Source organism: Protopterus annectens, chromosome 13.part0 (assembly GCF_019279795.1).
Source record: "Protopterus annectens isolate FY-2018-M chromosome 13.part0, PAN1.0, whole genome shotgun sequence".
NCBI classification, from domain to species: Eukaryota; Metazoa; Chordata; order Ceratodontiformes; family Protopteridae; genus Protopterus; species Protopterus annectens.
Genome location: NC_056747.1, coordinates 1,091,273,607 through 1,091,298,108, shown reverse-complemented (window position 1 = coordinate 1,091,298,108; position 24,502 = coordinate 1,091,273,607).

Genomic DNA, 24,502 nt, shown 5'->3' with positions numbered 1-24,502 from the left:
CCCCCCCACAGCCAAACATGTCTGCCCTGCAATACATTACCAACTGTTGCAGATCCCATAACCAGGACCTTACACAACAAGGCCACAAGATGTTGACAGTACCTCATTCCACCTGTATAATGTCAGTCTGGTATCAGTAACATATCATGCAGTACAGTCAGGCTCATAATGACTCCCATTTTGCAGTCATCTGTTACCTTTGTTAGCCAGAGTCCCGTACTGTTGGCCTGTACTACAGAGATGTAGATTTCAAACAACAGTGGTCTCAGGACTGAATCCTGAGGTACTTCACCTGTCACTTGTCTGGGGATGGTTTTGGAGATGGTTACACCTACAGTTTGGGTTCTGTCAGTTAGCCATGTGGCAAACCATCGAGTGGCATTGGGATGTATGGCCAGATTAGTATGTTAATCTATGTTTCCAGACTGGTGTATGGTATTGAAGGGCTTGGCAAGGTCCACATAGGTGTTGTGCACTGCCTTACCCTCTTCAACAGCTATGCAGACTGAGTCAAAGCAGACAATCAGTTTCAGGAGGCAAGAGTGGCCCTCCATGAGCCCAATCTGTGTGGGGTCCAATGTTTGAGGGTTGCCAATGTCTGTATTCCAAACCTTCCTGGTAATGCATTCCATGGCCATACAGATCAGGCTCGTCAAACTGATGTGACAGTAGTTCCAGGGATCAAAGGTGGTTCCCCCCTTGTGGAGTGGGATAACTGCAGCTGTGCACCACTCAGTGGTCACTAGGCCGGATGTGAGGTTATGATTACACATGACAGTCTGGTCCCGTGGCTGATGTATTCTTAGCTGTGGATAGTGCAGTTTCTGCCTTTGTGGCCATGATTACTCACCACTGGAATTCTGTTCATATTGCCATGGGCCCTTTTGGGGGTGAGAGGGGGTGACTGTGCCACTAAACCAATCCACCAGGATATTGGCACAATCCATGGGAGCAGTCTGTGTAATTCCATTCTGTCATAGCTCAGAACACTTCTCAGCATTGCCAGTTAGATTCTGGATATAACTATAGAATGCTATGTGGTCATCTATGGAATCTGTGGTGATTTTAGTTACATAACCAGCCTTGGAGGATTCCATGAGGGATCTCATCATCTTACTGTGGCTGGTAAGGGAGCTATTTGCATCCTTGGCGTATCCTTTTTGCTTCAACAGTGTCTACCTTCTGTTGTATACTCTGTTAATGGCAGGAGACCACCAGACTGGCTTGCTTATTTGGGAGGCGAGCGTTGTGGTTCCATGTGGGATGTCAGGAATCATGCACAAGTGGATGTGCTCATACAGTACTTTAGTGCAGGATTCATCAGTAGAACTGTCAGCTCCTGTCTCCATGGGAGTCACAAACATTGTCACTTCTGCCTTGAGTAGCATGAAGTTGGCTTTGGAGAGGTCTTTTATGGACAACTGTATATACTTTCCTTTCACATGTTCACTTTGATTAGCCTATGGTGGGATTATTGTGGTGAAACCTCAGTCTCACATACTGTTGTGATGGCTTAGTGGTTAGTTATTGTGACTAAGATGTACAGGATCCTGGGTTCATGACCTGCATAGGTAGGTTATTTTGGTCCGGCCAGGACAGCGGTTAATGCATACAGACTAATTGTGGCAATTTAGGTTAGTCACACTCAATACGATTCAAATGCCCTACATTGGCAATCCTGCTGATGTCAATCACTGGGGAGGACACCTTTGGGGAAACGAGTACTCCAGTAATCTCTGTGGTGTGTGCTATAACAGTGTAATGCTTTAGTGTGATATCGAACTCTGGTAGGGGTTCTAGTCCCACACATGGGAGTTGGAGATGCTTTTGTGTCTGTTCTTCTGCCTGTGTGGAGAGCACTGCATGTTTGGCTAGTCACAATCACTACAATTCATTGGCCCTACTTTGGCAATCCTGCTGATGTCACCCACCTAGAAATACACCTCCGGGGATGCTGTAACCCAGTAATCACTGTAGTGTGTCCTGTAACTGTTTACTGCTATAGTGTAGTAAAGTAGTTAGGTAGGTGTTCTAATCCCAGACCTGGCAACTGTGTGTGTGTTCATCTGTCTCTGCCTGAGTAGAGAACAATGCTTTTTAGAATAGTCACACTCCATACAATTTACATACCCAACTTTGCCAAGGCATTCAGGATTAGGCTGCTGATGTCACCCACCTGGAAATACACGTCTGGGAACCTTGTAGCCCAGTAATCTCTGTAGCACATGCTATAACTGCGTAATTTTGAACAAAGTGAATCCGCTTAGGCTGAACGCTTATCCAATTCGCTTTATTAAAATAAAATGAAGCGTTTGAAATTTAAAATACACTTTTCGTCCTAAAACAATATTCGGACTTCTTCAGACTAACTGACAAACATCTGTGTAGAGCCTTCGGAGCCTGGGAGCGGACAACTGGAGTCAACTGCGTAATGTTGTAGTGTGATGAACTAGTTAGGTAGGGGTTTTATTTTGAGGCATGGCAGGTGTGTGTGTGTTTTTCAGTCATATCCTGTGTGGAGGTGACTGTGAGTGTCTAACAACTGGACTTGTACTTTTACTATATGGTGGCCATATTATATGTCACAATGTCCACCTGACAAGGATTATAGATTTCAGTCAGCCAAGAGACTGGGTTGGCAAGCCATAACCCTACATCTGATAAAAGGCCTGGTGAACAAAGTAAGCAACCCTAATATTACCCAGAATACAGTCTGAACCCATGTTTCATACAGAAACACACTTGCTTAGAAGACTGCCGCTACATTCCTAGTACCCTGCATATTGTTGACAGATAGTAAGCATGGTGTGATTGCAGTGGGCTGCAGAGGGTATGGCACCCTGTCCACCAGTACAATAGGCACATAATTGCAGACAATGCACCGTCACTATGTTCCCCACTGGATGCCTGCAACATATGTGGTGTCATCAAATTTGATCCACAAAGGACATACAATGCCTTACACACATGCCCTGTATGGACAGATGCCACTTACACCAGGGAATACCTATATCATGCTATCAATGCAGATGGCACCGGGCACCAGCACATTTGTAGAAGAAATGGGTAGGTATGGACCTCCCCTACACCCTTCCTGCACATCCCTAGCTATCTTACCTACTGTCTTTCCCTCTTTGTGCCCCTTTTTTACCACCTTCCTGCAATAAGTGTGTCTACGCCTGTTTGCATGGGGGTTATCAGGAGTAAGCACTTTTAAGCAGCAGTAGACAGGTTTCAGCCTGTTTGCATGGGGGTTAGAACTGCCTACATAGGTTAAGTAATATAATAACAAACGAAGACGGACCACCACAAAACATAAAATAAAGTTTAATAACAAGAATAAGCGCTTTCACGTACAACCAATATACGCTTCATCAGATCTTAAAACACAACTGATAAAATCTCATTTTTATACAGCAGCAAATTAATTAATCACATTCAATTGATCAATTAACTAATTAAGCAATCACATTAAGAATTTTTGTCCTAGCATTTTTTACCCTGGCATTTTTAAAAGGCCCATCAATTCTATGAATGTAGCGATATAAAAACAACATATATAGTGAATATCAATAAATAAAAACTTTTCTAAATAATGTGTGTAGATATATATGGAGAAAACATGTGTATATATAAAAGCATCTATTTAACATCAAAATATATAAGAATATATGTAAAAATCTGTTGCATCTATAACATAATATACACAATAGTTAAATGACAGGTTAAGTAATCTAGAAGCTAACTGAGTGTAAGAAACTGTAACCGGCTGTTAGCACTGCTTCCCGACATGCAAACACGCTAACTAGTAATTACATATGCTTACTACTGCTTATTTATGCTTATACCTGCTTACTAGTGCCTTATTCATTATGACACTGACACTTCACTCCAGTTCACATTTAATTGTTATTATGCAGGTTATACAGCAAACAGATGTCAAAGTATGTTCATATACAAATTTCCAATGGAAAGTGCTGGAGTGGGATTGTGAACCAGGAATGTCTGTTAGTTAGGCGGATGCTCTAACCACTACACTATTGCTGTGCTGCATCATTTGCATATATACACATATACCCATGGATCCTAGTTCCCCAAACACCCACCCCAACACTTCACTGACACAGCAGTCATCCATTCTCCAGTTGGAAACACGGTGTATCCACACCACTACACATTGGCCACTCCCTACTCCTCTGGACCCATGCCATGGGTTGACTCAGTCCACGTATCCTCAGACATCCCAACCTTTTAATCCACAAACATTGGTGAAATGAGTGACCAATAGGACACTATTCCCAATTTTTGGGTTGTCCCACCTGGGACACACATGTCTTTATTTCAAGATTAGACTCTATACTTCATTACTTCGTTACTCCAGTTAACAAGACACTACAATAAATTATTAACACTGGAAAATATGAAGGTCTCTCCAAACACCATTATATTGGGTGACTTCAACTACCCAAACATAGACTGGGAGCATTACTCTAGCTCCAACACCCTAGCCCAAAGGTTCCTAGAATTTATAAACTCAAATGCTATGGAACAACTTGTTACCACTCCCACAAGAGGGGAAAACATACTGGACCTGATCATCACCAACATGGGGACTCTATGCTCCAGACCAGAAGTGTATCCCTCACTGGTAAGATCAGACCATAAACTAATCTCACTGGATATTCACATCCCGATCCCACCCCCTGCCCAGAAAACCACAGTGAAAAACTTCTCTAAAGCAAATTTCACACTCCTCAAAACTGAGGTGTAATTCATCAAAGCCCCCGGGCCTGTGGAAAATACGGCCCAGACCGCAGAATCCTTTATAAACACATTCTATGAACACCTTCAGGAATGCATGGATCATGCGATCCCAAATAAAACCAAGACCCAATCCTCCAAAGGCAGACGTCCTGTCTGGTAGACCCCAGCCATAAACAAACTATACAATAGAAGGAGGAAGCTACTAAATGATAGAGCAAAATCCCAAAAAGGGAAGGCATCACTGATCAGTATTAGCAAAAACTACGGGCACACATAAAATTGTCTAAGGCCAGCTTTGAGAGAAAAATTGCACAGGACACTAAGGATAATCACAAGGCTTTCTTTAGTTATGTTAGGAACCTGGGTGGTAATTCCCAGATATGCTCAGAATTAGTCCAAAATGACAAAAATACACCAAACCCACAGACATTGCCAACATCCTAGCTGACAGGTTCAGCGCAAACCTCTCCCCACCAAAAGGGCAAATATCTATCCCAGCAGAGTGCTGACCCCCTGACATCACAGATGCTCAGGTAAGAGCTGCCCTCCAAAGCAAAAACACAGCATCAATGGGACCAGACGGTCTCCCGAGGTGCGTGCTACATGAACTCCAAGAAGAGCTAAACCCAAACATAAAACTACTGTTCAATCTCAGCCTTACTACAGGATATGTGCCCAAAGAGTGGTGCACAGCAACAGTGGTCCCTCTCCATAAAGGTGGTGCCTCAACAGATCCTGGAAACTATCGCCCCATAAGCCTGACTAGCTTGGTCTGCAAAGCTATGGAAAGGATCATCATGGACCTCATAAATAAAGATATTGGGGACCTACAAACACTGGATCCTACCCAGTTCGGCTTTGTTAAGGGCAGATCCTGCCTCTTAAACCTGGTTGATTTCTTTGAAACAGTCACCAAGGCCATTGACGAGGGGAAGGTGGTCCACACAGCCTACCTGGACCTCGCCAAAAAGCCTTCGATACAATACCCCACTCAGGTATTATAGATAAGCTCACCAGCTTAAATATAAACCCCTATGTCACTAGATGGATTGCAAATTGGCTCAAGGACAGAACCCACATGGTTAGAATTGCTGGAGCCATGTCAGACTCCAAACCAGTTACAAGTGGTGTCCCACAAGGCTCAGTCCTGGGACCTCTTGTTTGGTATATATTTCTCGGAGGTACAGGCCAACATGGAAGGACTGTGGCTGACCAAGTTCGCAGATGACTGCAAACTGGGCGCCATAATCGACTCTCCAGCTGACACAAGCATCCTCCAAAAGGGCCTCATAGAAACAGACAACTGGTGCCAGAGCCATGGCCTCAAGCTAAATGCCAAAAGTGTATAGTCATCCCTTTGGCAAAACAAAGTGCCCACAAATTACCACATAGGTGGTAATCCATTAAGTACAGAAGAAGTAATTAGGGACCCGGGGACCCAAATTGATAGCAGTCTCTCATTTGACAACCACGTGGCCAAAGTGGTTAGAAAAACATTTTATATAGCCCACCTAATCATGAAGGGATTCACATCTAGATCAGGGACGCCATCGTGCCTCTTTACTCATCCCTCATCAGGCCCATAATTGAGTACAATGCCCTTTGGGATGTACCTTACCAGACACCTGCAGCAACTGGAAAGACCCCAAAAGTATCTCACCAAGAGGATCAAAGGGCTCAAACAGATGCCATATGCTGCCTGGTTAAAGAAACTGCAGCTCTACTCAGTGGCATACCGCCTGTTCAGAGGCGATCTGTGCCTGACGTATAAAGCCATGTCCAACCCGGAATTAATGGACATGCTGCACCTCAGAAAATCCAAATCCCATCGAGCTACGCTCTCGAGAGACTTGAACCTCAGCACTGAAATAAATAGGACATGCTGGAGGGACAGATTCATAACCCAGAGGCTCCCTTCACTCTGGAATAAAATCCCAGTCCAGGTTAGGCAGAGTCCCTCATTGACTCTCTTCAAGAGGAATCTTGATGAGTGGATGGGAGATCGTAGGTTTACCCCGGGTATCACTTCTGTGTCACTGTTAGACAGAGGCACAGTATACTAACCTCGAAAAAGGGCATAGCAAAATAAATTTAAAATGGGTGGCGAAAGCCAAACACATTCTGGCTAGTCTTATAAATGCCCTAGGGCAGATAGCCTAGTATGAACCTATGAACCTATGTATGAACCTATTAACTAAGACTATATGATAATGCACACATTACATATGAAAACTAATAATGTACGAGTTTGGTAAAATTATATTACAAATAAGACCAGTTTAGTGATTGCTGTTGACATAGCCGGCAAATCACAGGAATGATTCCACTATTTCATAATGAGAAAGTCCTCATATTTTATTTTTTTGAGAACAGCACTAACTTCAAACAAAATGCACACTTCTGAATTTTTGCAGATTTGTCCCTTCCCTCTATTTTCTTGTAACTCTAATACTATGGTACTGCAATATACAATGGAAACAAAACAACAACTTATTTCGCCTTGGAATTGTATATCCCAGAAAAAACGTGCAAAATGTCGCAAAGAAATAAGAATATATATATATATATATATATATATATATATATATATATATATATATATATATATATATATATAGATGACAAGCATTTCATGACAATCTAAGTAAGGCCTGCACTGTTACAAAGGCCATGCATTTTGCATTATATTGAGTCGGGATATATAAGCCACAGTGCAGAGAAGAAGGTCACCGTCTTTTCTGTAATGAACTATACATAAATGTTTATTTATTTAACATCTGTTAACTGAGTATGCAGACTCTTCCAACAAGTCAGGACTCCATTCAGTCATGACTTCAGCCAAACAACACAACTAAACATGCACAAGAATCATACCTCTCAATCTCTTAATGTAATAAGTCTAGCCAAAGCCGAATATAATTGGGGGGGGGGCAAAGATTGGGACATACTGGGAACAATTCAATAGCTCTGCTTGACAGAGGCTCAGTAAATTGATCAATGGGGTGGCGTAAGCCGACACACCTTGGCTAAGCTTATACATGCCCTTGAGCAGATAGCCTAGTACTTACCTATGAAACTATTACATTTATGGTTATGCACAACCTATTATTCTATCTACTGTTGAGGTTTGTAGGGGCACTTTCATGTTATTTATGTCTGCAAAAGGAATGAATGTGGTACAGGGAATGTACTTCTACATATAGATGTATGTATCTATGTGTGTATGCATATATATTTATAACAAACTCACTGACCTCCACAAGGCGAACGATTAGAACCGGGCCATCCAATCCTGACATGCCTGGATCCATAATTTCATACCCATGGTTCATCCGCCCCACCCGAGTTCCACATACACACAAACCATCCATTCTCCAGTTGCTATCCCAGCCATAACACACCTCCACACATTGCCCTCTCCTCAGCATTAGGGACCCTACACGTATGTTGTCTCAACCCATGTATCATCAGGCTCTCCCAACTATTTAGTCCTTGAACATACCTGCCCTGGCTTGTGTAATGGTCGGAAGTCCAATCAGCCTGCAATTTTTGAGTAGTCCTACCAGGGACCACCCTGTAATTGTTTGTAAGGAAGACTTAGCAGATCAACAATGTTACTCCCACTGGTAGTATCCTGCCTGTGGTTTGAGAAGCAGTGATTTGCTCACTCCTGCCCAACTTGGTATGACATAAGATGACAGCACTAAATAATACAGGTGTTGCTGTTGTTTTCCTTCTCATTCTTTTTGTATGCTTTATTGTCACTACATTCATTCTTCATATATATATATATATATATATATATATATATATATATATATATATATATATATATATATATATATATATATATATATATATATATATATATACACATTTCCTATGCTGTTGCATGACTGTGCTGGATGATATGTTTGTGATAACATCAGATTTCTGTATATCTGTCATGGCTTAGTGGTAAATCACATTGGCTATGGTGTGCAGGATCCTGAGTTTGAGCTTTGCAGAGTCCATTTATTTTGTTGCTGGGCGGAACATGGACCATTGGATACAGAGTGATTAAAGCACTTTTAAACAGTTGTGAGTGTGTGTTTGTGGGTTTGCGCAATGGTAAGCAGTGCTAACTTCCGATTACAGTTTCTAAAATTCAGTTAGCTTCTACTATGCTTAATGTGTGTAGGCACTGCTGACACCCGCGCAAATGCGCTTAAACATGCTTACTAGTACTTATATATGTTCACTACTGCTTATTTGTGCTTAACCCTGCTTACTAGTGCCTTATTCATTATGCCACTACCACTTTAATTAAATTAAATTAACTAAACATTTAATGCAGTACTCCAGTTCACATTTACATGTTATTATGTAGGTTATACAGCAAAAAGATGGTCATATACACATTCCACATGATAAGTGCTGCAGTGGGACTTGAACCATGAATGTCAGTGTGTTAGGCAGATGCTCTACCCACTACACTATTAACATTAACATTGATGTCGCATGTTTTTTTCTATTTGGACAATTTTGATGTGTAAGCTATGCTAAGCAAAGGGCAGTGACACGCAAACATGCTGCGCTTCTCTTACACTTTAAATAATGAAGAAATACAAATGTAAAATAGGGACACAGGGAATTTAAATGTAATAGTTCTAGGGAGAGGGGCTCAACTTTCAACTATGTGCTTGTGTGTTCACTCCTTTGATTTTATTTCATTTTTCGTGGACACTCTTGTATGCTTTGCATGCATTTCAGTATCCACAGACACTGAATTAATTGCTTACTATTAGATGCAGACTCTAATAGTAAGCATTGTAGGTTGTGCAACTGTGGGGGCATGTTTAAGCCTCTATGCCACGCTTAAATATGCACCCTGCACTCACACACATTTCCTGTGCATGTAGAGGGTGCAGCAGTGCGCCCTCATAAATATTCATATGGTGCTGCTGCACCATCTCTAAGGAGGGCACTCTGTGCAAGGCTAAAACCGTCCTTGCACCGAGCTTCATGAATCCTGGGGTATGTTTTGTAAGTAAAGGTAAAACCATGTTTTTGACTGAAATTCTGTCCTGTATATGGAGTTTGCATGTACTGGTATGCTCCAGTTGTATGACAGTTGGCATCGCTGTACTAGACACTTCTGATGCACTGGCAGCAGACATTTAGAATTAATAAAAAGTTATATGTTTTAATTAGATAATCTAAACATATTACGATTTAGAGATTAGTGAGTAGAAATATCGTCCATTTCAAAATGCATTCAGTCATGTTTCACAAAGTGGAGAAATGTTCTAAGTAGATTTTTTAACACTGGAGTCAGGAATGTTAACACTGTAACCATTTTCTGCCATCATCCTTGCATATTCACATTTTATCCAGTGCATTCATATTCTGTTTTACTTACAGATGCTAAACACAGTAACTAAATAGTATTTATGTATAAAGCCTAGTTGAACAATTCCACCAAACTGTAAAAATATACCATGCATACCATTGCAAATCTTGCTAGTTTCCTGTAAATGACAGAGTGCATATAGTCTGCTGGCTTAAAATCTGAATGTATTTACTTATTTAAGAAAATTAGTCCTTATTATCCTTATTATACATTCCTATATATCCTTATTATGAAGGAGGCTGCTTAGGCTAATAAAGACAAAAAAGACTAGGACGGAATTTTGAATTTGGCATTATGAAAGCTAGACCTCGATGCTTCACTTTATACCAGTTAAGATTAAATATTGTTTTAATGCTCAGTGGTAAACCTGCCCACAGTGCCAGTCATGACTCCTGTCCCATACCTGCAATCAGTCTCTGAGATAATATTAGAGATTTGTAAAGCGAGGCACCAGCAGGAAGATGTCACCTGACACATTCATGGCTAGCTGTTGGTTAAACAGTCAAGCTTGAGTGCATGCCTGACATTGTACACATTGTTTTTCTATATGTTGTCATTTTGGTTCATCAGGTTTTTAGCTTATTTTTGCCAGAGTTTTAAATTTTGAAAATCTACAGCTTCTTTTCACAGATTCCTCAAATGAAAAAAAAAAATCTCCATCCAGCTTTCTTATGACAACAGTTTTCATACCAGGCAACTTTTAATAGTGCTTATATGTTAACAGTCTAACTGGTTCAGTCTGTGCATACGTTATTCTGTTACAAGGAACAGTAAGAAAACTACCTCAGGTATTTTCATTGTTGACCCCAGCTCTTTTCATACCACTGTAACAGTCTCCCAGCTGTGCTTGATTACTTCTTTGATACTGAGAGGAAGAATTTTTCAAGACTTACATCTATACACTGCAAGTAAAATAAACATATTTAGCCATTGGACAGGTTATCTGTCATCCTGCTGCAGTGAGGCTGATTGAATTTCCTTTGCTTTCAGTCTTTTCCACCCCCATTCTCTCTGTAGTGAAGAGGCATTAGGAATCAGGAAGACAGAAATCAGTTTCAGACCTGTCCGTCGGTTTGTGTTATGATCAGCAGGAGGGAGAAGCCTTATCAGAGCGGAGGACATTATTGTTAGCCCACAGTGGAGAGAAGTGTGCTGGCCTCTGTGCTAGCTAAATCTTTTAAGATGTGCTCTAGTTACTTGTTCAAATCTCACAACAGTATCATCTTCATTTGTGAAACAGAGCTTGTAAATACAGTTAAAAACTTGTGAGAAAAGGAGAGGAAGTGACAGAGGAAAACAAGGAGATATGATGTTATTCTAACATTGGCTATCTATGCATATTTGTTAAGACATGCTCTGTGTTACATAGCTCATAACAGCACCTTGATGTTTATCCAGTTTTTATTTCTATTCATTTGTTAACCAAATAAGTAATATGACCCTTTTCAGATGTTATCTGGGCTACAAGGGTAAGTGTAAATAGAATGCATAAAAACACACTTTGGTGTAGTCAGCCAACCAACAGAGCACACTTTTTAGGGGAGAGAAATCCAGAGTAAATCCATGCTGATTTGGGCAACTTCACGGTAACAGTAACCAGAGGTAAAGACTAAACATACAATCTAGCAAATGTGAGGAAGAAAACTTACAGCTAAACTATGGTGATGTCTCATGCTAACATCCATGAACTAACTAAAGGAACAAGATAACAAGAATACTGCCCCACAGAGGGTTCATAGGTTCAAAGGATGATACTACACTATAGGCCCAGAGGCCCTTATAAGCCTAGCCCAGAAGTTTTCCCATGTTCCCGCAAAGGTAGCACCCGTTTCCCCTGTCCAGCAGGGACACAGGTGGGATCCCAGGGGTGTATTTTCTGTTTCCCATCCAATCATACAAGTTCCTCTTAAAGAGGGGTAGTGAGGTACTCTGCTTGACATGGAGAGGGAGTCTATTCCATAGATGCAGGAGTCTTTGGGACACAAATCTATCCAGCCAACAAGTTCTATTAATGTCATAGACCAGGTTAAGGCCTTGTGTATGGGTTGGACGAGTAGAGTTTGACTTACGGATATGCAGCAACTTCATTGAGGCTGAGCCTGAGATGGCCTTGTACGCCAGACATAGGTCACCTCTGAGCAGTCTGTTTGAGACTGAGTAGAGGGATAGGGTTTTTAGCCTATCTGTGTAGGATAGGTGTTTGAGTCACTGGGTTTTCCTGGTCTGAAACCTCTGTGGTTTCTCCAGCTGCTGCATGTGCTTGGCAAGGTACATGCAGAAGGGAGCATTGTACTCGATAATGGGTCTGATAAGGGAGGAGTTCAGGGATGTTATGACCTCCTTGTTCCTAGATGAAATACCCTTACTTATAAGGTGGGCCATGTAGAAAGCCTTCTGTACAATGGAGGCAACGTGGTGGTCAAAAGTCAGATTGCTATCAACCTGGATGCCCATTTCCATCACAACTGATTGCGTGCGCTGTACATTGTATAAATGTTATAATTAGTGGGGATGCCATTTTCCCCAAAGGGGATAATGAAGCATTTCTTGGCATTCAGTTTGAGGCCATGCTTCTGACATCAGTCATTAGTTTGGGTAAGGCCCTCTTGGAGGATGTGCACATCACTAAGGGAATTTAAGACAGTGCCCAGTTTGCAGTCATCTGCAAACTAGGGACAGCATTGTAACTACAATGATTGTTTAATAATAAATACTGAAATCTGCCATTTTGCCATCAAGCATTTTATTATACTTACTGAAAATAAATATAGTTTTAGCAAAAAGAAGCAGCAGTTCTCAAGATTGGTTGGTAATAACCTTTATCACAATTGAAAGGACCAATTTTGTGAAACATTGCCAAAAATGATGGGTGTTACTACACTCAGAAATTGTTTTAATGAGCATTTTTGATACAGCCAAAAAACTGACAAAGACACATAAGATTATTAAATTACATTTAATTTATTGCTTTATGTTTGAATTTTAGAACCAATCAAGTCCTAGTTTCATGGATTCAATCCATGAGTCAATGTTTAGCCTACAGTAATATAAAATGTAGTTAAAAGTTGATACATCTGTGTCACGATACTCACAACTTGTTGCCCAATGTTTGTCACAATACTCAGATCTGCCCAATGTTTGTCATGATACTCACATCTTGTTGCTGAATGTTTGTCATGATACTCACATCTTGTTGCCCAATGATACTGGCAGGCAGTGTCAGTAATGTAAGGAAAACACAATATTTGCAGTAAGACAACTTTAATATTGTACATGTAACATTCCCTGTCTGGGCCAGTAATCAAGGAGCCTGAATCCTCACCACTAACACTGTTGAGATATGTTCACTTGGAACAAACATAGATATACACAGTATTTCTAGATCTAGCTCTCTGCATCAATCACAATTTCCCTTAAGAGCACACAGGGAACACACTCAGTACAGGATCTGGGTTTGTCTCTCTGTATCCCTCCAGGTCCCCAGTAATGCTCCCCACTGGCACAGTTATAGAGTTGAGTCCTCAGCCGAGTGTCCAAGCCAAGTCCTCCACCACTCTGTCTGAAATTAGTGCTTTGTGTCCCTGCTCCAAGCAGTTGGTGCACATAGTCTTGTAGATTTGATTTGCAAACACACACACACACACACACACACACACACACACACACACACACACACACACACACACACACACACATCTGCTAAAGGCTGGCACAGAATTAATGCTATTCCCCCTTCTGCCCAGACTGTGAGGTAGTTACACACCAGATACTAAAAAAATAGCTATTGAAGACTTTTACAAGGGTACCCAATTATACTGAGTGAAATTAATATTAATACAAATGATAGTGTTTGACCAATGTAGTAAGGCTTTCAGGAGTGGCCATAGAGTCACCCAAAAGATATGAGTACTCTCAAAGGTTAAAATATTCTCTAAAGGACCAGCCACAATGAGAAAGTTCAAATATATTTAATAATTAATAATAAAAGAACCTGAAAATACAGAATATATATTTACAGTAAATACCAGAGTTTCAATCACAGGAACAATTAAAAAACACAGACGAATAGATTCATACAGAAACAGAAAAATGGTACTTAACTAATCTCACTATATTTTCCTGAATGATCTAAAGAATTGCTATTCCCTGATCACTTATTAGAGCAAGGCAAGATAAAGTAAGTGAGGGGTCCTTCTTTGTCAGGTTCCAAAAACAGAGTGCTCTGAGACTTCTCTCACTTCTGGTATTAAAACATAACTTTTGTCCTAAATTACAGAATGACATCACATATATCTGGTCATATGACTTTTGGTTCCCATACTAACCCCATTGCTAGAAAATGAACTATAATTTAGCACATATGTGTTACCATACACACAGATAGAGCTTGCTGAGATGTGTTATAGTATCTGGAAGCTATAAAACCATAAAACACTTCCACTCTTTATAAACCATTCTCTGGCACAGAAGTAGTCTCTGGCTGCAATCAGAACTGTAAGATACTCTGTATGGCCTAAACCAGGTAATTTAATGGCAGGATTTTTTTCTAAAAGGTAGCTGGGGCTGAGCTTAACCTCTTCTCTTCCAGTATCCTCTGTTAAAACATATACATTTATTCAGTTACAATACAGTCAAGATCCACTGTTGGTACATTATTTAACACAAGCACATTTAAAAATACATTTTTCAACAAAAAACATCTGTATAAGTCTGTTTAATATGCAAATGACATATAATTATTTACAAGATTCCAGCTACCTGTGCTGCCATATGTTACACATCCACTATCCTACTTCTCCTGGCATAGCTGGCAATACCTCTCATCATCACAGTACAAAATGGCAGTGCAACAAGAAAGCTGTGAACAGTGCACTCATAATGAAGTGCAGTCATTAGGAACACACTAGCAACTGACATACCAGACTCAATGCATTATGGGCTACAGTCATCATCAACATCATCATCATCAACTCCCTTTTTCCCATTTTTCTATATGGGTTCAGGGTATCATGTTACCTGCCACCATCTCTCTCTCTCTCTGTTAATGCCACTCTCCTGCCTGACTTTTGCAAGTCTTTTCTCACACAATCCATCCACCTCTTTGTTGGATGCCCATGTTTCCTCTTGCCTTCTTCCTGTCTGTCCCAAATCTTCTTCATCGGATTGTCTTCTGCTTTTCTGCACATGTGCTGAAACCATTGTAATCTGTTCTGTTTGACAGTTTCTGAAATTGTGCTACTTTGGCATCTGCTCTTATGTCCTCATTTCTTCATCTGTCTAACAGTGTAATTTCAAGGAAATAGAAACATTGACTAGCTAAGGACATGATTATAATCAGCTCAGACATCTGGGATTTACTCTCAAGGATTCTACAGTCAGCTTGAAACATGTCTGGGACTGCTTGAATATGCATCCAATTGTGTCTAACTATAGCACCTTCCTTGGACTACATCATACATGACCTTGGTTCATCCGTTTTATGCATTCTATCACCAACTGTGCCCCATTTTATTTCCTCTTCTACCTTCAGGTGCACTGGTTGGCCTAGTTGAAGGATAGGTAGTGATTGGATGGAATAACACCTGCAGTAGTATCTATTGTATGGAGATTAAGGTCTTTTTTGGTCACTTTGTATTACTGACCCATACAGAATAGCTTTTGGCTCAAGTATGGATTCCAACATTGGTTCACTAGTCTTTATTTGTCTTCCAAGTACTAGGTGAGCCTATTCCTGTGGCATTGTGTGGAGTAGCTTCATATGACATAAGATTTCTATGAGGATCAGATTGTCTTATGATCATTTTAGTTGTTTGGAGTGCTCTCTCAGTAGCTCTGTTTGATTAAGGATAATAAAGACTTGAACTAGTGTGAGTAAAACCACAGTCACCAGAAAACTGTTGGAATTCAGTTGATACAAACTGTGTTCCAGCATGTGTAACCAGTTCAATAAGTGTTATATATATATATATATATATATATATATATATTGTGAGCATGATCCTGAACTTTGCTATTTTTTTGTTGGCTAGTCACGTTTGCTACATAGAATATATTATTGTCATTTTAGACTTCTTCTATTAGTTATTTATTTTGTTGGCCAAGATAGGCAAATTGGCAAGAAAAGACCCCTTTCAACAGATGCCTGGGAGTAAAGCTTAAAATAATGAGAATAAAAGTAATAATAGAGCAATGTTGTAATACATAGAGTTTTAAGAAAAATACTACAACAAATATAGAGACAACATACAATAATGATGTAATATGTTGGGTTCTAATGAAGTACTACATTAAGAATACACACAACATAGAGTAATGGTCTAATATGTAAAATTTGAATAAAGTATGATATTAATACAAATATCTTTGTGAATGACATTCAGTTTATGCAACATTAAAATGCTGTAACTTTGTGTTACCAAATGAAACAAGAAAGAAATGGTGGCAAACTGTGAATAGGTTGTGGGGGATGAGAAGGGGAAGTAGTAATTTAAGGAAATTGGAAGAAAAAGGTAACAATTTGCAGAGAAATGTGGGTGAGGTACATGAGTACAACCAGGAGTCAGTCAGGTGTTGTTTTAATTTGGCTTTGTAGCCTTTTAATTTATCCTTTTATTTTAGTGGAAGTGATAACTTGTTCCAAAGTTTTGGTGAGATAGCTGGAATATAGAGCATTCATGGTGACCAGAAGACATTTCACCGAAGCATAACTCTCTGTACATTGAATATTGCTGATGGAATTTTTAGGGAAGAGCAGTTACCAGGGCTGTAGATAAATGATGGGCTGTGACTAGCTGGGTGTAGATTAGGTGTTGTGGTAGTTCTAACTACTGTATTAATTTTAAGGTGAGAGAGTGGTGAGTCCAATATGAGAGGTTTGTAGCAAACTTTGCTACTTTGTTATAGCATGGCTCTAATTTGATGTGTGTTGTGCAAGTCTGTAAATATGGCTGATGCATACAGGAGCATGGGAAAGAGGTAGTACTGGGCAGTGGTCTTCTTGTTACATCAGTTAGATATAGGATTGACTACAAAAGTCCCATTTTTTTACTTTTTTTATGACTTGCTGTATATGCTGATCAAATTTCATTTTTTGTCTATAGTTACACCTAATAGTTTTGAGTGGGTAACTCTTTCAATGTAGTGTTCTGGTTGATGTAATATTCAAATAGTATTTGAAGGCAGAGAACTGTTTGGATGTGAATAACATTAATTTGATTTTCTTAGGGTTTAAGAACAGGCTTGCATTGATTAGCCAGGAGTCCACAAAGGAAAATGATTCTTGGATAATTGTTTAGAGTTTTGTAAGCATTATTGCAGTGCAGTGGTGACATGTGTTATCAGTGTACTGCACACTCATAGCTTATGTGTTAGCCAAGTGGAGCTTGTTTGTAAAGCTATTAAACAAATGGGGCCAATAATTAAGCTTTTGGAGACACCTACAGGAACTGGAAGGAAAGTTAAGAAAGTGTACTGTCATTTTACAACCAATTGTCTGTTGTTAAGGCAGCTACTTAAACAGGATAACAGTTTGGGGAGAGGCCTGGGGGGAATGTTCATTTAGTATATTAGAATGACAGACAGTGCTGCTTGCTTTGGATAAGTCAAGATAGATGAGACTATGTGACCTGCATTTATAAGATAATTAATTATACTGGAGAAATTTAGAAGGGCAGATGTGGTGTTATGATTTGGAGAAAAGCCATGTTGGGACTGCCAGGGGAGGTTGTTGGCAGTGAAGAGCTTAATTTGCTGTCTGTGAATGAATTTCTCCAGGATTTCGATAAGGCAGACAGTATTGTAATATGTCTGTAGTTCGAAAATGTTGCATTTCTAAGTTTAAGGGAAATGATTTATTTTTTTTTAGAGGGCTGGGATATGCCTGTCTGTAATGGAACAATTAATAAGGGGTTGAGGTTTGACATAATGGTTAAGAACTTTTCTTAACAAACACAAAGTCTGTGGTGGACTTTTACCTTTGGGAAGCATTGTTAGGCTTAAAACGCCCCCCTTGAGGTTGTTAGTCTAGTAACAAACTGTGAAACATAAACCTAGAAGTATGGTGACTGTGTAGGCTAGTGAGTCTGCTGCCATTTTGATATATTCAGCTGGAAGATTATCAGCAGCTAGTCTTGAGGGTTTTAGATTTTGGAGACATGTTTTGATTGTTGACGTAGACACAGGTTTTAAGGAGAAGGATATTGTTTGGGGTCATTTAGCTGAGTGGGTGGAGAAAGAGTAGAGGAAAGATTATTTTTGACAAGAGATAAAACCATTTGGATGAAGTGGTTTCTGAACTTAGTGGCAATGTTGTTGTGTTATTATTAGTTGATGATGTTGATGTGGTTGTTTAACCAGGGTGGAGAAGAGTTTTCAGTGATGCCCAGAAAAGCTTTGGGTTATATTGGTGTTTTTCTTGAAGGCTAGTATAGCTGTTGTTTTTGTCTGTTTTAAAATGGGATTTGGCATGGTTTCTAAGATGTCTGCAATTTTACCAGTTGCTTTGAGATTTGTTTGTGAGCTTTGTTTCCATTTTTTGCCTGTGATGTGCATAAGTTTTTTTTTTTTTTTTCATTAACCAGAGTGGTGAGTTGAATTTTATCTGTATTATTATGATGGGTGACACTTCATTTACTATATTTAGAAATATTTTGTTAAATTCCAGGATTGCTTCTTCTATTGGCATTTGTTTTGCATTTTTTGTGTATTAAGCAGCTTTTCCCCTCAAATTCACACACGTCAGCAGATATATTTGGCTAATGACCTCATGATAAACGTGTCAGTAACAATGCCTCTCTTCTCTGAGATGATTTATGGGCAACACATAATTGATATTTTGAAACAAGCTTTTCAGTCACTAGAGTAATGTTTGGCCACCACAGTAACATTGTTGTTTTTCATGGCGTTTTCTGAGACTTTGGTGTCCTTTGTATATTTGATTTAACACTTCAGCCATGTTGGTAGGTAGTCAATAATGGCGTTTGCAGTAAAATAGCAACTTTAATATTTTACAAAATGGCAGCACAACAGGAATGATGATAACAGTTCACTCATCACTAACACATTAGTAACTGGCAAACCAGACTCAATGCATTATGGGATATACTACTTTTTAAAATGGCAATGCTGTGCATTCATGTTTAAGTGGTAGTGCTATCAGACATATTTATAGCAGCTATATATATATATATATATATATATATATATATATATATATATATATATATATATATATATATATATATATATATATATATATATATATATATATATATATATATATATATATATATATATATATATATATATATATATATATATATATATATATATATATATATATATATATATATATATATATATATATATATATATATATATATATATATATATATATATATATATTTATATATATATATATATATATATATATATATATATATATATATATATATATATATATATATATATATATATGTATATATACATATATATATATATATATATATATATATATATATATAGATAGATAGATTGGCACATAGAAACCAGTATATACTAGGAATATAGTATATACTGGCACATGAATGCTCTATATCTTTTATCATCACAAACGGTTATTTTGAGAAAAATGGTACTGGAAAAGGCCTGCATTTTTATGATAGTACAATAAATAATATAAATCTAGGTAAGCATCTGTAAATGTATCACTCACTGCACATTGCTACACTATGAGTAAAACTTCTATGATATAGTTGCCACACAAATCTACATGTGGTGTGGTCCCAAAATTGTTTGTAACATACTTCATATGTCACGTAATATATGGGGTGACTGTAAAATCAGCAAAATCCTCACTCTGCAAAGTAAAGTCAGGATTGTTAACAGTTATCCGTAACAGAATTCTCCAACTTCCCCAGTACATAATAGTTTTGCCTTAGAATTGCTCAGAATAGACCCGTTATTCAGTAGCCAAGCCTATATGTTCATAATGATTTTGGAGCATTCTCACAACAGATTTTACATCAGAACCACTTACCAATAATGAGGTTTCACAAGCTTAGCAAGCTATGATCCTGTATACCTGAGTACGCTATGGAACTGTGGTCCATGTAATTCTGAATACATTTATGTGAACAGAATTGAAAAAAGATTTACAATAAGTTAGAAGAGAAAAGAAATTACAGAAGTTAGGAAAATAATCTGTATGTAGTTTAGATAGACCCTCCTATAAAAATAAAATTTTATGAGACCTTCAGTATGAGGTCTTGGAGTGACATACCCATTTCAGAGAAGATGGTTAAGTCCACAGGACTGCACTTGGTAAGCAAACAACATCCCACCTGAAATAACAAAACTGGTCCTGGGACAACCAGACATTTTCTATCTCATGATCTCAAAGGATGCATTAGACAACAGGATAAATAGGGACTGTTGCAAATAGACAGAACCCTGACTGTGCAAGGTATATGATCTATTTTGTCATTAGCGATGCTTTCACCTTTGGATATCAGAGCTGAGGCCACAATAATTATTTTGATCCTACTAGATTCACCAGACATTTATCATTGTCCAAAAAGAATATAGAACCTGGCTGGTACAAGTTTATGTTATAATTAGATTTTACATCACTTCTAAATGGAAGTCGACTAAGGGTTCATCCTGTGCAAATCTTTACTCCTACATAAAAAAATATGGTAACCTCCTAATATTACACTGTGGTAGACTCATAGGCAATGTGATATCTTCTGAGTCATTTCCAGGAATGCTGTCAAAAATTAAGTTTGTGGGACAAACTATATAATTATTTAGTTACAGTAAAAGTGTTATTGCATGAAGTATAATAATTGTTTTCTCTAATCTGCATTAATCTACAGGTTGAAGTATGTACACATAGATCACACCATGAATTATTGTAATTCTGGGCATTGAGTCTTTATGTATGCAGTTATTTATATAATAGTTGTCAGATGACTTGCTGATCATTTGTTGAAACCATGGCTATTCACCCATTGTTGCTGTTGCTGATAGTATTTTTATCTGGGCTTCAATAAAACCAAAGAAAAACAAAAATATCAGCTTAATTAACATACATCACTGCCTTCCTTGCTGCAATATTTTCTGACATTACCTGAATGCCTAATGTGGATTCTCTGCCACAGGTTCTCACTCTGGAGAATACAGACATCTAAGCTATTCCTGAGACATAGTTTAAATCCTCAGAAAGTTCTCTGGCAGTGCATGGCTACAGTGTCTGCCACACATTTAGAACATCTGCTGCACATACAGGGAGTAATGGTGGAGGTGTACCAATCTACATTAGCAACAACTATATCTTAAGGTTGGTAAAACAGGATGATACCCTGGAGCTTACATGCATGTAAATCACCTTAGATAGAGTCCTTTACCATAGCTATAGGTCACCATCGTTGTCTCATGAATTTCACAGCTCTTATCTTGACTTAATGGAGGCACACTCCATCCAAGCAATCAGTCTATTCATTGGAGACTTTAACTACCACTCTGTAGACTAGGAAACATACACTGACACCAACTTGCAGGCACAATATTTCCTGGACTTTATTAATGCAAATGCTCTTGATCATTTAGTGCACACTTCAACCAGAAGTTCAAATATACCGGACTTTGCTCTCACCAATATAGGAGAGCGCTACAACTCCCATGTCATGTCTTCACTGGTGAGGTCAGATCACAATTTAACTTGGAAAACCTGAAAAAACATGCTACATTTAGAAAGTATTCTAAAGCAAACTACAGCCAATAAAGTGACAGTTTGACAAAATTCAATGTCCCACCCAACCCAGAGTTCACAACAGTCTATGCAGAATTATTTACAGAAACACTATACAAACATGTAAATGCTGCATAGAGGCTGCTGTAAATAGCAGAAGTAAGCCCAAGACAAATCCCCAAAACAAACCACACTGGTTGAATCCTAATTTAAACAGGGCATATAACAAAAGGAAAAAAGTCATGGCCAAAGTCAATAAGGGAAAGTCTCATAATAAGAGCTCACTAATGAAACTAAACAGGAAACTAAGAGGACTAATTCAATCCAAGAAGGCCAACTGCAAGGCCTTTTACAGATATGCCCATAACCTCTAAGGTAACAAGTAGTGTGCTGAGCTGGTAGTAAATGGTACCATCTTCACTGAGCAAGGTGACATAATGAATCTGCTGGTTGACAAATTCTGCTCATCCTTTACCCTCTCACTTCCCCCCGCCACTCCTTGTGAAATCCCTACAAGTATAACTCCCCAACTATCAGCAGGAAACAGGTCATAGTGGTGCTCACTAAAGCTAAAAATGCAGCATCAGTGGGGCCCAACAGTATCCCAGGTTTACTCTTTTAATAGGCTGAAACACGACCTATTGGGACCACTTGAGTATTTTTTGAAATACAGCCTCAAAATGGGCTACATACCAAACAAATGAAGGACGACAACTGTTATCCCCCTTTATAAGTATGGAGTATCAACCGGCCCCCAAAACTAAAGACCCATTAGTCTGACTAATCTAATATGTAAAGCTATGGAACAAATTATCATAAAAATGATCAGGAAAGACATTGGCAGTCTACAGACACTGGACTCATCCCTGTTTGGTTTTGTCAAAGGAAAGGGATGCCTACTTAACCTAGTAGACTTCTTTGAGAAGGTAACCAAGGCAATGGATGAAGGGAAGATGGTGCATACTGCCTACTTAGACCTGGTCATGGTATTCAACACAATACACAAGTCAGGTATTGTGGACAAACTCACTGAACTAGGCATAAATCCCAACACAACTCATTGAATTGCCAACTGGCTTACAGATAGGGCCCAAGAAGTTAGGACTAGTGAGACAATCTCCACCAAGAGGCAGATCACCAGTGGAGTACCACAGGCCTCCATACTGAGCCCACTCCTGTTTGGCATCTACATCTCAGAGGTCAAGGCTAATATCAAGGGCCTCTGGCTTAGCAAGTTTACAGATGACTACAAATTGGTAGCTATTATAAATTCCCTATGACACTAACATCCTGCAAGACACAGACAAATTATTCATTCCAAAGCCATGGATTAAAACTCAATCGAAAGAAGTGCATTATAGTGACTTTGTGGGAAAATGTCTACCCAAGCAAATTACTCCAATAAGAGTTGACCTGGTAGTTAGGGATTTGGGAGCATATATAGACAGTAAAATGGCCTTTGACCAACATGTATCCAAGATAGTAAGAAAAGTATTCTATGTCACCCAACTTATAAGTAAAGGTATGACATCTTGATCCAAGGAAGTTATAGTACCATTTTATTCATTCCATACCAGACCCATCATTTAGTACAATGCCTCCTTTGGCAGGTACCTGAATAGGCACATGCAACAGCTGTAATGCCCACAGAGGTTCCTCACCAAGAGAATCCAGGGTATTAACACACTGTTCTATAAAGATCAACATAGAGCCCTGTCTCTATACTCAGTCTCCTACAGGTTGTTGAGAGGTGATCTGTGATTGGCATATAAAGCATCCAGTCATAATTGAGCTTTTGCACATTCACAAAATGAGTAAAATGGGAAAAACTAGATCCAGAGACTTCAGCTTTGCTTGTGTCAGAAATAGAACATGCTGGCAAGACAAATATGTGACTCAAAGGATCTTCTTGCTCTGGAATAGGCTCCCCATCCATGTGAAGCAAAGTCCATCCCTAACCCTGTTCAAATGTAACCTTGACCATTGGATTGGAAATCACAAATTCATCTCCAGACTGGCATCCATGTCTCTTAAAGACAGAGGCCATCAGCAACATTCCCTAACTAACATTTATTGGCTAATCATAAATTCATCCCAGGGCTGATCTCCATTTTTCTTATAGACCAAGGCCAACAGTAAACATTCCATAACTTACATACCCCCCACATAACTTTTTAGCATCCTCTTAACTAAGATACCCCTTTAACAAAAATACTTCTCCTAACAAACACACCCTCCTAACAAACATACCCCCCTCAATTAAGATGCATATGCTACCAAGGAATGCAACTGGATTGGGTTGTGTGGTTAGGCTTCTAAAGGCCCTGGTGGTCATTAGCCTAGTTTAGAAGTATGAAACTATGAACCTATGTTCAATTTTCATGGTTTTGCCTACAATTCTATTTCATAGAGATCCATTACACATCATAAAGCTAATCTCCCCAACGTACTAATTTACCAGAATGATCACTTTATCAACTGACTGGCAGTACCTACTACTTTTCTGCTTCTGTTTCATCAACTCCCTCAAATAAGTGCATGATCTCTTTCCTTCCCCTTCACACCTTTATAATGGGTCACTCCATTGCCTCATCTTG